Source organism: Fukomys damarensis, unplaced genomic scaffold, assembly GCF_012274545.1.
Source record: "Fukomys damarensis isolate Sample0158 unplaced genomic scaffold, DMR_v1.0_HiC HiC_scaffold_33, whole genome shotgun sequence".
Taxonomy (NCBI): domain Eukaryota; kingdom Metazoa; phylum Chordata; class Mammalia; order Rodentia; family Bathyergidae; genus Fukomys; species Fukomys damarensis.
This window is the reverse complement of record NW_022900945.1, coordinates 22064613-22080365: the sequence shown is the minus strand read 5'-3', so window position 1 is coordinate 22080365 and position 15753 is coordinate 22064613. Positions and strand designations below refer to the sequence as shown.

At 40.1% G+C, this 15753-nt stretch overlaps 1 pseudogene; it reads right to left on the bottom strand.

Annotated features, from left to right (window-relative positions):
* Positions 1-8508: 8508 nt before the first annotated feature.
* On the bottom strand, positions 8509-11431 carry LOC104870939 (annotated as a pseudogene).
* Positions 11432-15753: the final 4322 nt, after the last annotated feature.

Sequence of the window (15753 nt, the reverse complement as noted above, 5' to 3'; positions counted from 1 at the left end):
GTGTGTGTGTGTGTGTGTGTGTGTGTGTGTGTGTGTGTGCGCAAGAGGTTTATTTGATAGGTAAATTAAACAAGAAGTACCAGCCACAGTGGCACAACCTTTTACTCTTCGTGGTTTAAAAAATGTGTTTATTAGATAATTAGAAAAATACAGATAAAGAAAAATAAAACGCTGCTGCCACTCAAATATATCATCTTGGTCTACGTTTTGTTTTCTACCCACTTATTAAAGTCAGGTCAGGAAAACTGATTTTAAAGATTGATATTAGAGCAGAGGGTATGTTTACATATGTGTGTGTTTGTATCTTTTAATTTACATTTGTCTTTGTGGTCCAGGGATTGAGCTGAAGGCCTCTACATTGAGCTGTGTCCCCTGCCGTTCATTTACTTATTTAGAGGCAGGGTCTCACTGAGTGCCCAGGTTGGGCTAGAACTTGTGATTATCCTGCCTCGGCCTTCCAGAATGCTGTGTTTACAGGTGTGTACCACTATGCCCAGCTGAGTAGTTTATATTCTTATAGATAATTTTTGAAACTAAAGGATTTAGATGGTTAGCTTTTTGAAAATCTAAACTATATGATTAAATCAAAATTTTATTATGGATATTACGGAAAAAGTGGGCTGGGGGTATAGCTTAGTGGTAGAGGACTTGACTAGTATGTGTGAGGCCCTGGGTAAAATCCCCAGTGACACACACGATGTCCACTGCGGGTATAGTGTTCATCCACACTGCTTTATTTAATATGAAAAAATTAGTAGAAATTCAAAGAATTACAAGTGAAAGGAATCACACCTTAAAACAGTACACTCAAAGCTAGTGATTGAATGTGACCATCTCTGAAGTAGGAAAAACTATCCTAACATTGCATGGGTGGGCTGGGGATTTGCCTCAGTGGCGCTGCACCTGCCTGGCAAGCACAAGGTCCTGAGTTCGATTCCTGGTACCACAAAAAACAAACAAAATAAACTGATTGTTTAAATTTGAGGATGGCTGCTTATAGAGTCTGCGTTTTAGCAAGGTAGCAATGGTAGTTTAGGAAGACCGGTTCAGTGAGGATAAAGTGGCTCCATTCTGTGCATGCTAGCCTTTAAGAGACAAGCCTTTTAGAGACAAGCCAGCCTTGAAACTGCGTAATGCAGGCTGGCCTCCATCTTGCAGTCCTCCCTCAGCCTCCCGAGTGCCGGGATTACAGTCATGCACTACCATGCCCCGCAGTGCTAGGGTTTTAAACAGTTGATGTTTTTCATACTAACCCACCCAGACACTTAAAGAAGGACTGGAAGCCACTGTCATTGATAGTCTGCTGTTACTGTGAGCTCAAGGATTTAAGCTTCATGAAATCTGAGTTTCAGCACTCGAGTCCAGTGTGCTCAGTTTATATATCACAGAAGCCTCGAAAACCACAAGAGCTGCTCAACTTCACTTAGCAGAGATGGGACTGTTTGATCACGCGATCCAGCAGTTTTTCGGATCCGGGGATCGAACTCAGGACCTTGTGGTCTTTCCACTATACCATGCCTCTGAGATTGATTTCACAGGAGGTTGCCTTGGTACTGACCTTAGTTGTACTTTTCCAGTGGACTTCTATCCATGAAAATGCGTGAATGCCAAATTTCTTGGTTTCCTAGGGGAAGCTTTTGATTGTTAAATCGGCCTGGTAACAAAGAGTTAATAAGCTAGAAATTGTTCTTAGCCTTTTCCCCAAACTAAATGCATCTTAAACGTGATGCCACTGGATAGTAAGCTTTTGTGTTCCAAACAACAAATTTACTTTACCCATGGATGTCTTAGGTTCCCGAGCTAATTTTGTATCACAGGTGCAAGATTTACTTTAATTATCAAGATGAACAGCTGAGGGGTCAGCCTATTACCCATCTGGTCCTAATCCAGCCAGGAGGCCTCTGTGCCCCATGCCAATATTTCCAATTGTCAGTGGCCCTGACTTTTCCTGCTGCTGGAGTTTTAATCCCATCTGCTTATTGTGGAGCTACTGGAAGATTCCCTGACCCCCTGAGCACCTCATTCTCCCCCTCCCAGATATTTATACACATGTTCTGTCAGCATGTCTGGGTTGAAAGGCATCACTGTAAGAGAATTATTCAGTTTCTCCAGGCTACAGACGCCTTGCATCTTTCATAAACTTCGTGTGTGTGTATATCTGGGGATTGAACCCAGGGGCACTCTACCACTGAACTACATTCTCAGCCATTATTATTATTATTATTAAATTATGTTGTGATATTAAGGATGAAACCAGGACCTTCACACTAACCTACATCCCCGACTCTTTATTTTTTGTGTCACTAAGTTGTCTAGGCTGGGTCGAAGTTGGTGCTTGCACTACTCCCATCCTCTCTGGGCTGCTAGAGCACAGGACGTAAGTGGTGTTACAGTGGTACAGAGGAACATACATGTGTGGCCCCTGCACAGGGTAAGGCTCATGAGAGGCACAAGGTCTTCCACTTTCACTAGGGAATGTCGAGATTTCAGCCTGGCGGTTCCACATGCAGGTGTGATTGACTACATCGTTGGCATCAGGCCACACTTCAGCTCCTCTCGCCTTCCTCCAGGTCATGGGTGTGAGCATGAAATTTCCATCCCCTTAATCCCATGGCCACTGGCTTCCATCCTGAGGCTATCCAGGAGCGTGCCAAGACTCACCTCATAGAATAGAAGACGGACCTGTCACACAGGAAGTCACAAAGATCTTAAGAGCTAAGGTAAAAGACCAAATACTAGAATAAAGGATTCTCTTAGTGCTTCTCTTGCTCAGCAAATTACAGGCTTCAAGGGGGGTGTACATTAGGAAGCATGGTTAGACATACATCTCACATGTCACAGTGACCAAAAAGCTTTCTCTGCTGTATCGGGACAGTTTTGCCCTTTCTGTGATCTATAACAGGATATGGCTAGCAAAGCCATGATTTGACCCGATTTTGTTTTGAGATAGGGTCTTGCTATTGTGGTCCAGGCTGATCTCAAACTCTTGATCCCCTTGATCCTTCTGCCACGGTCCTGTTGCTGGGATTACAGCCACCATGCCAGGAATAACACAGTAGCACTGAAGGTTTTGTTTAAAACGACTGATCTAGAGCCAGGCTTGGTAGCTTACACCTGTAATCCCATCCCTGGGGAGGCTGAGGCAGGAAGACTGCCATGAGTTTGAGGCCAACCTGGGATACGTAGTCCAGGGCCAGCCTGAACTATAAAGGGAGACCCTGCCTCAATAAATAAATAAACAAATAAATGATTGGTCTAGTATAACTGCTTAATTTTATAGATGAAAACGTTAGAATGAAAAATTCCCATCTGTCTAGTGAGGTGAAACAAGGTTACATTACCAGTTGGTGTCAGAATGAGGCCTTGTCTCAGTCCTCGGGGTGCTTCTGTGTCCTTGTCAGGCCTCCAGAGATAATACGTAAGACTCCTTTGCTGTTCAGGAGGGACTGAGGGGTGACCATGGTAGAGGTGGCCAGGAGGACCCCTTGGCTATGTTGGAGCCCATCTACAGTGCATACCAACACCATCTCCGGCTGGGTGGCTTTCAGTAATGCTAAGGTTGCATTATTTTGTTAGTCACGAGTCTCTGTGAAGAGCAAAGACCATTTGTTCTCCATCATGTAAACCCTGATAACAAGAGGTGCATAGTACACACCTTGCACTGATGCAAGGAGGTGTCGAGCCCAAGGGGCCACAGAGGAGAAACACCCTGCTTATATAGAAAGAGGGCACAAAGTGGAAAAGCACTTTTTTTTTTGTTTGTTTTGAGACAAGGTCTCACTATGTAGTTGAGACTGACCTGGAACTCACTATGTAGCCCAGGCTGGTCTTGAACTCACAGGATCCTCCTGCCTCAGCCTCCCGAGTGCTGGGGTTACAGGTGTGCACCACCACACCCGGCTGGAAAAGCACTTTTAAAGGAAGACCACTGAGTGGAACAGGCCCTGGGAGGGTAAGTGGTAATCGCACTTGGGAGGCATTCTTAGTGTGGTTGATTATGGGCCACATGTAGCTGGTCTCAGTCCTTTGTTTCTAACACCTAGAGTACCTGTTACTCCCTTTTTTTCTACCTGCCTGACCCTAATTAAAGCCACTGCCACCTCTCCTAATGGCTGAGGCAGCTCCTAGCTGTTGCAACGGAAGGCTGGGGCATCTCCAGCTGAAGACAGTTGGGTGGCTGTGACAGAGGCAACTGAGCAGCAAGTGGAGAAACTCAAAGTGCATGTGTTTGTGAAGGCCCTTTGTGAGGCCCTAATGCAGTGTTATAGTCGAAAGCATAAAATCAAGAATTGTTAAAGGAGTGGGCCGGGGATTTAGCTCGGTGGTTCTGCCGCCTGCCTCACAAGCACCAGAACCTAAGTTTGAGCCCCAGTACCACAAAAAAAAAAAAAAAAAGTTGCTAAGGAGACCCTCTAAAAAGGGTATCCTCTTAGACACACGGAAATTAGCCCTCCCTGTGATAACCCCTTCTGAACGGGTATGCAAGGCCTGCGTCTTCTTTCCCAGGTGCTGTGCGCCAAATTATACACCTGCTCCAGCTGTGGTGACACTCACCTCCTCAAACTGCCCTGTGCTTCCCTCACTTCGAGGCTCCTCGCCCCGTTCCAGCTGACCTTTTTGGAAGTGGCCATCTGAATACCAAGACCTCCGGGAGTCTCCACTGACTCCCAGCCTGGCCTTCTCACAAACCCTTCCCCTAGGGGAGCCCTGATGACACCTTAGTGCCACTGCCAAAGGACTTACGAGTAACCTTCTGGTAGACGACAGGCTCTGTGGAGGCAGTGACCAACTTGTCCTTCCAAGTTTGCACCAAGCACAACCTCTGCCGACCAATAATTGGAGATCAGTACATATTGTATGAATAAACATCTAAGCTGATTCCAGTGCTGGTCACACAACAAGACAATGTTCCTCTGGCCAAAGAGCAGTTTTCTCCCACTTTTGATATTATAAAATTTAACTATATAGAAATTCTCTGAACCTTAAATTTCCCTTGGAAACTTAGCTGAATACAATAAAGGGCTCGTTTTGTGGGATAGGAAGCCACATGGGAGTTACAAACTTTTGACTACAGCTTCATTCACTTATAGATCAAATGATATGGCACTAAAATGTTTAGATTTCCTTTCCCATTTACATAAGTTTCCAGAACACAGGAAATAGATCTTAACTAAAAATTTCAACTACTATTCTGGAAGTGGCCCTCGACCTACTGTACTCAGAAAATAACAAATGGTAAAAATTGGTAAATTCCACCTTGTATTGTAGTGATCTGAAATAAAGATGCTTTTAAAAATATTCTGGTTTTGATTGTATTTGGTTGTTGTGGCAGGGGGACACAGGGGTAAGAAAGGGTCAGAATGCATTACGGATGCTAAAGTCAATCTGTAGAATAGTGTAATTATTCTTATTAGTACATGTTTGCAGTATATGGTGATTACACTCACTGTGGGGTGTCGATACATGTCCCTAATGCATCTTAATTCTTTCTACTTCCTCTCCTCACTCCACCTCTCGATCCCCTTCCTATTTGCAAAGAATTTATCTCCCTCAGTGGTTCCACTGCCTGCCTCGCAAGTGCAAGGTCCCAAGTTTGATCCCTAGTACAAAAAAATAAAAAAATTTTTTTTTTTTATAAGAGAAACTGATGGGCTATTTAAGCTTGTGTATCTGATCACTGTAATTATTAAAATACATAAATGTAAACACTGAGAAAATATTTCAGGTAACATTCCAGAGAGACCAAAAATGAAAACTTTACAGTCCAGATAAAAGGTTTGTAGGTCAGTGGGGAACCAGCCTGTCAGAGATGTAAACATACAGCTAAAGAAAGAACTGGCAACATCTTAGAAAAGTCACTAAACCTCCCTGTGCCTAATTCTCACGTGTGTGAGGTGAAGGAGTTGAGCTAGATTAGTCACCAGTATGGCAGACATTGGGCTTGCTTAGCTTCTAATCGGATCTGCTAGAATGCTTTCCTGAACAGCAGAGTCTGGAAAGAAAAAAAAAAGATCTCAGACTCTTTTGAAGGTGAATTTCTGGGTCTAAACTGAAGAATTTGTGAACCAGACACACAATACATACTTGAATTAAAAAGGATTTGAACAGGGGACAGCAGGGGGGCCCAGCCTCTAGATTTCTAAACCCTGGCAAGAGGGGCAGCTCCTTCTTGGTCTAGCCCTGCCCCGGGGCTTTGGACATCAGGCCTAGAAGTTCCTTCCAGAACCTGTCTCTTCAGTCTTCTCAATAAATCCGTTATTTCATACCCAGAACTAAATTCTTTCTAGGGGGAATTCTGTCTTCAGCTCCTCTGGAGGACAAGGCAGATCAAGATCATTACTGAGATGAAGTTCCAGAGAGCCTACTGAGCAGAAACTATAATTTCTATTTTATAAGTACAAAACTAAAGCACAGAGAATAGCCCTTCTAGGACCTGCAATTTGATCCATTAACAAGTCTAATGAATGACTTCAAATCTGAAGGTTGGCCATGGAACCAGTGAGCTAAATCCCCAGCCTCTCAAATTTGAAGTTTTGTCTCTAAGTTTCCTGGGCCCTTAAAGATCAATGCTGGGAGGAAATCTGAGGTCCTTCAGGTTATTTCAGACGGGATGGTTTGAACATGTGGGGAGGACCAGTGGGTCTCAGCTCGTGCCTGGAGACTGTCACATACTGGAAGTCTGGATTTGCACACTGTTCATGGTGCCTCTGAGATGGAACGGCCATCAGCATTATGCTGGGAGTAGGAATGGGCAAACAGGTTTGTGTGCTAACTGCAAGTAAAAAACATGAGTACCAGGGCCAGGGATTTAGCTCAGTGGTGCCACCACCTGCCTTGCAAGCTCAAGGTCCCGAATTCCATCCCTGGTACCCCCCCCCCCCGCAAATGAGTACCATATATCTGAGTAGAGAGGGGAAAAGAGGCAAGGTGTAAAACATGAGCCAAAGTAGGAGCGATTAAACTGCGCTAGAAAGTCTGGGGTCGTGGTGGTCTTGTTACCCTGGGTTTCTGGATCTGCTAACGTGGGTTCACATCTCAAGACTCAAGAGATAAACAGTGCTGCTGCATTGAAAGAAGGGTGTTTGACAGACTGTGCCACATAATTATATTACCTTAATACCCAGTGGGCAGGTAAGTTCCACAACTGCACCTAGATATACTCAGCTTGCACATGCACACGAGAGAATTTAAATGGTGCAACCAGTCTTGCTTCTTTTCTTCTTCTGGTACCAGGGATTGAACTCGGGTCCTTGCGCTTGCAAGGCAGGCCACCAAACCGCTGAGCTAAATCGCCGGCCCACTTCTTAATTCTTTTAAACTTATCTTCAGAATCAACGTGGCAGAAGAGTTTACTGTCCCTCAGCTGGTTTGTTTTTGCAAGATGTATAACATATAGATACACTACACACAATATTAAATTTTTGGTTAGAAGATACAAACTCAAACGTGTAATGCTGTGAAAAAAGATTTTCAAATTTTAAACTTTAACAAGAAAGCAAAGTTAACTTTTATGGGGAAAAATTAAAGCATTGTCAAGGACATGATTATATGCAATTTTTGTTTAATTTTTAAATGAGTTTCATTGCACAAGATTAAACTAAACTTTAGTTATATCCAAGTTTACACATGGTAAACTACTCCAAATGATGCTGAATTAAGGTTTACTCAGTATTTCTTTTGAACTCTTTTCACAATGATTGCTTCAAAAAGGGAAAAACTGAATTTATAATGATGTAAAAACAATTAGTACAGCAGTCTGATTACTCTTCCTTCATTTTTTGAGCCAAGTTGTCCTTGAACTTGTAGCCCAGGCTGGGCTTGAACAAAAGGATCCTCCTAACTCAGCTTCCTGAGTGCTGGGATTATGTGTGGTTTTTAGTTTTTAGTTTTTTTTTTTTTTTTTGAGGCAGGGACTTGCTTTGTAGGCCTTAAACTTATGGCAATTCTCCTGCTTCAGCCTCCCAAGTGTTGGGATCATGCTTGGCTTGGTTACTCTTTTAACTTAGTCTTTTAACTCTGTTTTTGACTTTAGCAAGACTGAGATGTGACTATTAAGTCACATGTATGTGATAATCATATCATATATATATGGATAAATAGTGAGAAGTCGTAACAATGGCCTAGAAAGAAAACAGGTTTTAGGGCTGGGAATTTAGCTCAGTGGCTCTGCCACCTGCCTCACAAGTGCAAGGTCCCAAGTTGGATCCCCGGTACCAAAAGAGAAAAGAAAACGGATTTTTCCTTAAGATACACTGAATAGCATTGCTTTCTCACAGTCACTTTTAATAAGTATGCTGCATTCCTCATTCTTACTGGTTTTATGACTTCAACGAAGTTACTTGCTAAATACAGTTTCCATGTAAAATTATGTGAAACTTCAAATTTTACATACAAATATCAAAATGATTTTTAAACACTTTAAATTGGGTTTAACTTACTGAAAAGCATTTCAGGACTTGACCAGAAGCACATCATCTGGGAATTTAGCAGAAATGTAAACCTTGGGGCTCGCTACTGAATTAACCTGGGGGTGGTCTGTGTTACGTCTTTTAGGTGATTCTGATACCTATGTGAAGTCTGAGAAACACTAGAGGAATTGTTTGCTTTCTTATAGGGAGAAAAGTGGATACAGATGGATTTAACAGAGGTTGGGGTTGAGGTTTTAGCACATTTGTATAATGAAATAAGAATAGAAGAGAGCTGAGGGTATGATTACAATGATGGGTATGAGAATTTAAGTCACTCAAGGGGGTTGGGAGTACATTATTTGTTACTAATATATTTCTTTTGGGAAATTGCCAATGAAGGCTTAAAATACTACCAGTAACATCAAACAATATACTCCACCATATTACAACTTTTTACCTCCCCACTAAATAACGGCTATTTGTATCTTTTGATCTTTGCTTTTTTTTTTTCTTTAGCATCAACATGCATTATTAGGCCAAGGCCGAGGTTAACCCAATCCATGCAGATCCCAAGCATTCACACAGGAAGACAACTTTATCGAGACCTATAGCCATAGTACTGTTCTAAGAGTCATCAGCGCAGAACCCATAAGCTGTTACCAACTGGCTGGCCACAGCCATCCATTCCAGGGCCGCCAGGAAATGAATGCTGTCCAACCATCTCTGTTCTAAAGTGACAGTCACTGAAGAAATCTGAACTTCTGGCTCCTTCAGTGGCAATTAATCCATCTGAGATGTAGAAAAGGTTAGGAATTTTGAGAATATTTCCTTCGTGGGTATATGGTTCAATTCGATCATCATCATACAAGTTTTTCTCGCTAACTCATCTGACAACTCTCTACCATCTCCAACTACTTAAAAGTTATCCCAGTAACTTCACTCTGAATTTTCTTTCATTTTTTGCTTTTTGAGACAGGATCTCCCTGTGTTGTTCAGGCTGGCCTCAAATTCATGGTGACTCTCTTGCATTAGCCTCGCCAGTGCTGGGCTTAAAGACATGTGCCACCACACTTGGCTACTCCCTCTGAATTTTCTTAGCACGTTCTTCCACTATCATATCTAGGGTATTCTATCAGACTTTCCAGATTTCATTATTTTTATCATGCACCAGATCTATGAGATATGCTGGAGTCTTTCTATGATTCTGACACTTCTCTTGTCTTGGTGGAAAACCATCTGGTAGAAGACATACATTATCTGACACAACTTCATCATCTTGTTGAGCATTTAGTAATTCAAAAGGGAAGGGATTAATCTAGATTTAGCTAGCAATGCAGCACGAGTTATCCATAGGTACAGTTCCAATCAATAGAACTACTTCTAAAACAAGGTCATCTTCTGCAGCACCTCATTTTAGTTTATCCTTGATGTATGGAACCAACTTGTACTCCTTAAGAACCAATTCTCAGTCCAAATTAAATGGCCACATATGCCAGAGTTCCCAAATGTTCAGTCACAAACTCCTTCTCTTCATTATTAGTGACTTGGACAGCACTGTCCCCAATAAAACCAATAAACAAATTTTAATTTTTTTTTGGTACCGGGCATTGAACTTGGGTCATTGTGCTTGCAAAGCAGGCCACCGAACCGCTGAGCTAAATCCCTGGCCCTAAACAAACTTTTAGTTGGTACATCATGTTGGGAAATATTTTTAATCATTCCTAGTCTAAGCAATGAACCTTAATCTTTGGAGTCCTTTTCATGAGTACCATCTACCCATTTCCTTCACAGATCAGTTGTTCATTCATTAGCAGATTCATGCAGAGAAATGAGTCCCAAACCAATTAGTTTACGTGAATATTCAAACAACATCTTCATTAATGGTGGTATAGTCAGCATAGGCATACCTCGCTTTAAAACTCTCATCCAAGCTTATGTGGTAAAGCAGTTATTCTGTATTTCTGGGTCAAAGGAGGGGTTTAGTAAAAGCTGGAGTTATATTCAGTAAACGTTCATGCTCATGTGGTGTCAGTTTTACCGTTTTTCAGCACTTTCCATTTCCACCGTATCATTTTTATTCTCCATTAAAATGCTGAGTTTAAGACTGTTAAAACTAGAAATAGCAGCTCAAAATTATCCCAGTCGGAGCCTTCACCAAAATGTGAACTACACTCGGACTCCTCATCTTCAGTTCTGTGAGACTATCCTCAGTCAGATTCAGAAGCAAATAAAGACCAACTCACAATAACTGTTCTTGTTTTACAAGCCCCTAGTATTTTCTAAAGGTTTTTTCCTAATCCCATCTCAAAGTCTGGCTTTCACAGTCTTCATCAACAGGCTTCTTAGAAAGTTCTTGCCAAAGCTTATTTCTTTTTAACTCATGAGCAGTGATATTCATACACAGAGCTCCAATTTTATAGTGATTATTCATGCAACTCAGAAAAACTGAAAAAGCAGAGATGTAAATTATGTTTGTAGCTAATGCAACGCTTCGCTTCCAGTCTTCTCTCAGGCCTCTTGCTAGTGCACAGAAGGCAGTTTCATTTAAGCACAGTTCTTCCAAGTAAACAGGATCTGGAGCAAGATACAGGATCAGAGCTCAAACCGTATGAGGAAGATCTTCATACAGTAACTTAGTGTATTTGTCCATGTCATTAATGCTGGCAACTTCATCTATCTGTTCCTTCAAAAGGAGGGGAGGAGGTTTGCTTGAGTTTTCTTTTCCTGACAATGAATCACAGCTCTGCAGATAGCACAACTGTTCATTTTGTTTTGAGGGATGCCTAAATTTACTCTCAACCACCTTTTGTACCAGAAGTTTTATCTGTGCTGACTCTGAGACCTTCCAGATGAACCACTTTCTAGCCCTCCTTTTGTTCTCAACATGGGATTTGCCCATTTCTCCAAGAATGGTGCTTCCACTTCATACTGAACAGTGCTTTTTCTGATGGACACACATCTTTACCTCCTTTAACTTTCCTTTGGAGGTACCAGGCATCCTCCCCTTGCAGGGTGGTGACAGGTCATGAGGATACTTCCAGATCAGGTCCAGCACCCTCCTCCAGGACTGATTCTCTGGAGGTGGGGAAATGGGGCGGTGGCAGCACTGCGGTTACCATGGTGAGCCACAGCCACCCCCCAGCAATGTCGCCCATCACAACTGCTGCAGGGACTTTGATGCCCAGGTGCCAAGCCGCCTCTGTATTTCTTAGTTTTAAGTTATGATATTTTCTTTATATGTGCAATGAAAATTATATTCTTAGTTTGTGTTTTTTACTTTTGTGATGGTGCTTTTTGAAAAAATGTTCATTGTAACTGATTCTATCAATTTTTCTTGCTTTTGAATACTTTGCTCTATTAGTATAATCTTGGTGTTTTAAATTTATGCGTAATCCATTTGAATTTTTTTTTTGGTACCGGGGATCAAACTTGGGCCTTTCACTTGCAAAACAGGCGGTAGAACCACTGAGCTAAGTCCCTGGCCCTGTCCATTTGAATTATTAATAATATAACACAGGAATTTTTGTTTTGAGACAGGGTCTCCATATGTAGAGTTCAGGCTGGCCTTGAACTTGAGGCAATCCTGCCTTAGCCTTTCAAGTGCTGAGCAATGCCTGGCTTAAACTTTTTCACGTCTATAGGGATAAGCAGTTTTCCTCTTAAGAGCTGGGAAATAACAGTATTCACTTATGGTTCATTTTCCCTACTAAAATTATGACCCTTGTTATATATTAATGTTCCAGATCCTTGTGGGCCCATTTGTTGACTCCATCTTATATGTAAAATACTAAAATAACTTACACATAAGTCTTGGTCTCTGGTAGATAGAATTCCTTCATTTCCACTCTTCTTTAGGAAATTACTATTCATTGTTTCTGATCTTTCATTTTTCTATACAAATTTAGAATGAACTTGTAAAATTTCACAAAAATTTCTTGGGATGCTGAATGTCTATATATTGGCTCTACACAGCAATATGGGGAACATACATTACAAATGGGTATTTCTACACTTAGGTTTTCTTATGTCTCCCAATAAAATTTTTTTCTTATGCTTGGAATAATTTGATAGATTTCTCTATGTAACTTGTCACTGAAGATGCATAATATGAATTCTAATTGATGAGACATAGCCACAAATCAACTTGTGTTATCTTACATCTATTACTACTAATAATTGTAGCCTTGAATTTTCTAAAAACCCTGTCATTGCAAATAGTGGCAGTGGCCACTGCCCATTTTACTTTGAATCCTATGCCACTGAAAATGACAGAATATAGTGGACCCTTGACTTCTGAACTCAATTTGTTCATGCTGGCTGGTTTTAACTCAAGTTGGCCAATTGAAGGCTCAGGCTCCTCTACACAGCCTTCGAAGTCTCTCTTCAAAGTCTCCAGGTAGATCCCAGCGTGCCTAGAGACCATGGCGCAGGATTTTACAATGAACCCCTCCTAGGAAAGGGTGCTGTAATGTTCCCGCCAGAACTCTTTAAGGGTTAAATCTGTATCTGAGATCATCTGGAAGTGACAGTGGTAGCAGATGGCATTCAGGACATAACTCAAGACTGCTCATAAGATAAAACTAAAATTCCAGGCAGAACCCAAGTTATTCATATGTCAAGCTGGTCGTTAACTCGAAGCTCCACTGTACCATGTTGGAGAAGAGTAGCAATGACAGGCAACCTAATCCTACGACCGATCTAAAAAAATTGTTTTTGAGACAGGGTCCACTATTTAATTCACTCGTAATCCTCTTTCTCAGTGTCCAGCATGCACCACCACACTCACCTCCTAACTCAAGTTTATGAAGAGCTTACTGGGAATGCTTCAGTGTTTCCTCCGCTAAAGGACAATGTCACTGGTTTTAGATCCAGGTCTGTGTTCCATCTGACCTTGAACTCACTATGGAGACCAGACTCATCTGCCTAGTTGTGAAAAGTCAGTTCCTAAATTAAGTTAATCTAAACAAGAGAAAAGAACATAAAATACCAGTTCTTGTATTTCAATATTAATGCATGGTGTTCTTCAATTATGAGAACTTTACTGCCCCCCTCTTCCTATCCTCAGTGTACCATTGTACTGGGCATTTCATAAGATATCCACTGAATGGAAGAGGCTACTGACATTACAGAACAGAATACAGAATTTCCCCATTTTTCCCAGTGAAGTGAACAATGTACTGTGAATTTTCATGATTTTAGCTTTTCCCAGACAAAAAGTATTTGCAAGAAATTAGTCTTTGAGACCTTAAACATAGTAAAACTATGCATATTTCAATCCTAGGACGTTTCTAAAAGGAAATAATACTTAAAACCAAAGTTACAAATTTCAGTCTGTTTAAACTTTAATTTGTGCATTTGTGGTAATTTATGACTGCAAAAAACACTTCTTAGAATGACAAATAGGCACATTTCATTTGAATGCATAGTGTACCATTCTAAAATATACTAATTTCCTTACAAAGTGCTTGAGCAGTCACATACACATACAGTAATAGCAAAATATATTTACACTCTTAAAATTTTTAATCTAATATATATATATATATACTTTAAACTACAGAAAAAATTAGTGCTTTCTTCAGCTTAATTGTGTGAATATACCCTGCCCTCTAATTTTTTTTAGTGATTGAATTCAATTAAAAAATTTCTGTACACAGCGTAGTTATAAAATGCTATGTCAGTTTTTAAAATGCTAAAAGCCCATTCTAGACATTGCTTTCTAGGCATATTTGAGAACCAGATGGGTAAGCAGACTGTACCTCAAAAGTATTTAGTGTTTTATTTTAATGCTGTTAATGATGTTTAAATTAAAACCAAAAATTATGCTTAGGTCTCCTACTGTCTTTTCCCAAAGAAATTTAACTGGCATTTAAAAATAACTTTAAATAACACAGTGTTCTTCTTTTTACAAAATTTTCTCCCAAAGGATCTTGGGTAATAATTTTAAAGATAATATGAATTATTTCTGGACAATTTTAATTGTTCTCAGTACAATAAAAACATGTTAACACAATCTTCACAAAACTGAAATATTTATAAATGCTTTAAGCTCAACTCCACAAACCATTTTTATAAGATATAAACTTGAATAACTTTTAAGAGATGAGCTCACTGTGATTAAATGGTTAATTCAGCATGATTAGTTACCAATTTGTTATTCCTGAGGTATAATGACCCTAACATGCTAAGCACAGGATCAAAGATGTTACTCAAGAGAAAACAACTCATGGACTAGGAGGGGAAAAATGTAAAAAAAACAAAGTGAAACAAAAACTCCAAGCAAATGTAAAGTCATGATTTGCAAAAACATACTTTCAGAGTACAAAAAGCCACAACGGATCCTCTTGAAGAATTGTAAAAAGTATCTGATCAAATTATTTTTCAGACTTTTGAGGTACAGCTTTAGTGTTATAATATTTTTTAATAAAATATAGACTGTTTTATCAAAAATATTTATACATTCTGTTATAATATATTGCTTTTGCCCTCAGTAACTGCCAATATAAAATCTGGATCCAGTGGCCTAAAATATACAAATGCACTTAATATAAATGCTGGAGTTTGAGGTGTCTGCTTGGCCACTGTACAAAAGTGATGAAGTGGTGAAATTAAATAATAAGCCTACATTACAGAATACATTACAACTTTCACATATACATGTTCACAGCATGTATACAATGATAATCCCTATGATTTAACAAAGATACAGTTTGCTTCTACAGCAGACACAAGAACAAATGAACTAGGTTGATAAATGTAGAATACATATCAAAAAAGGGATGATCAGCTCACTGACTCCGGAAGATACGACTGAACACACTGGATGCCTAGACTTTGGGAATGCATATGGGTAACACAGTGTCTTGGTTCAAGCTGATTAGAAGTCCTCAGTCTTAACATCTGAAGTAATTGCTGATATTCCTATTTCAGCATTGATAAGAAATTGTTTGGCAAATAGCTCTGTTGGAAAGCTATGAGGTTCTGTTACATGGTTGGTAAAGATAAGGCAATAAAGTTTATTCCAGATAAATACAGAAAATTTATAAAAGAAGACATCGATTCATTATTTTTTTTTAAAAAATCAAGCCACCAAAGGTGTATAAAATGCCACTACATTTTTTGATATTATAGTAAATTTAAAAAAAAGAGCAGTTGCCTTAGTCCAACAGAATCATAGTTTATGTGAACAGTAATAGCATTCCAAGCTCTACTTGTCTGCTTCTGTATAACATAGTTAAGTGATTAATTTTCCTTCCATCCATGTAAGGCAGGCTCTATGCCAAAGACAGGGACTATAAAAGAGTGGTTCTTTTTCCTGTTATTAAAAAAAAAAAAAAAAAAAAAC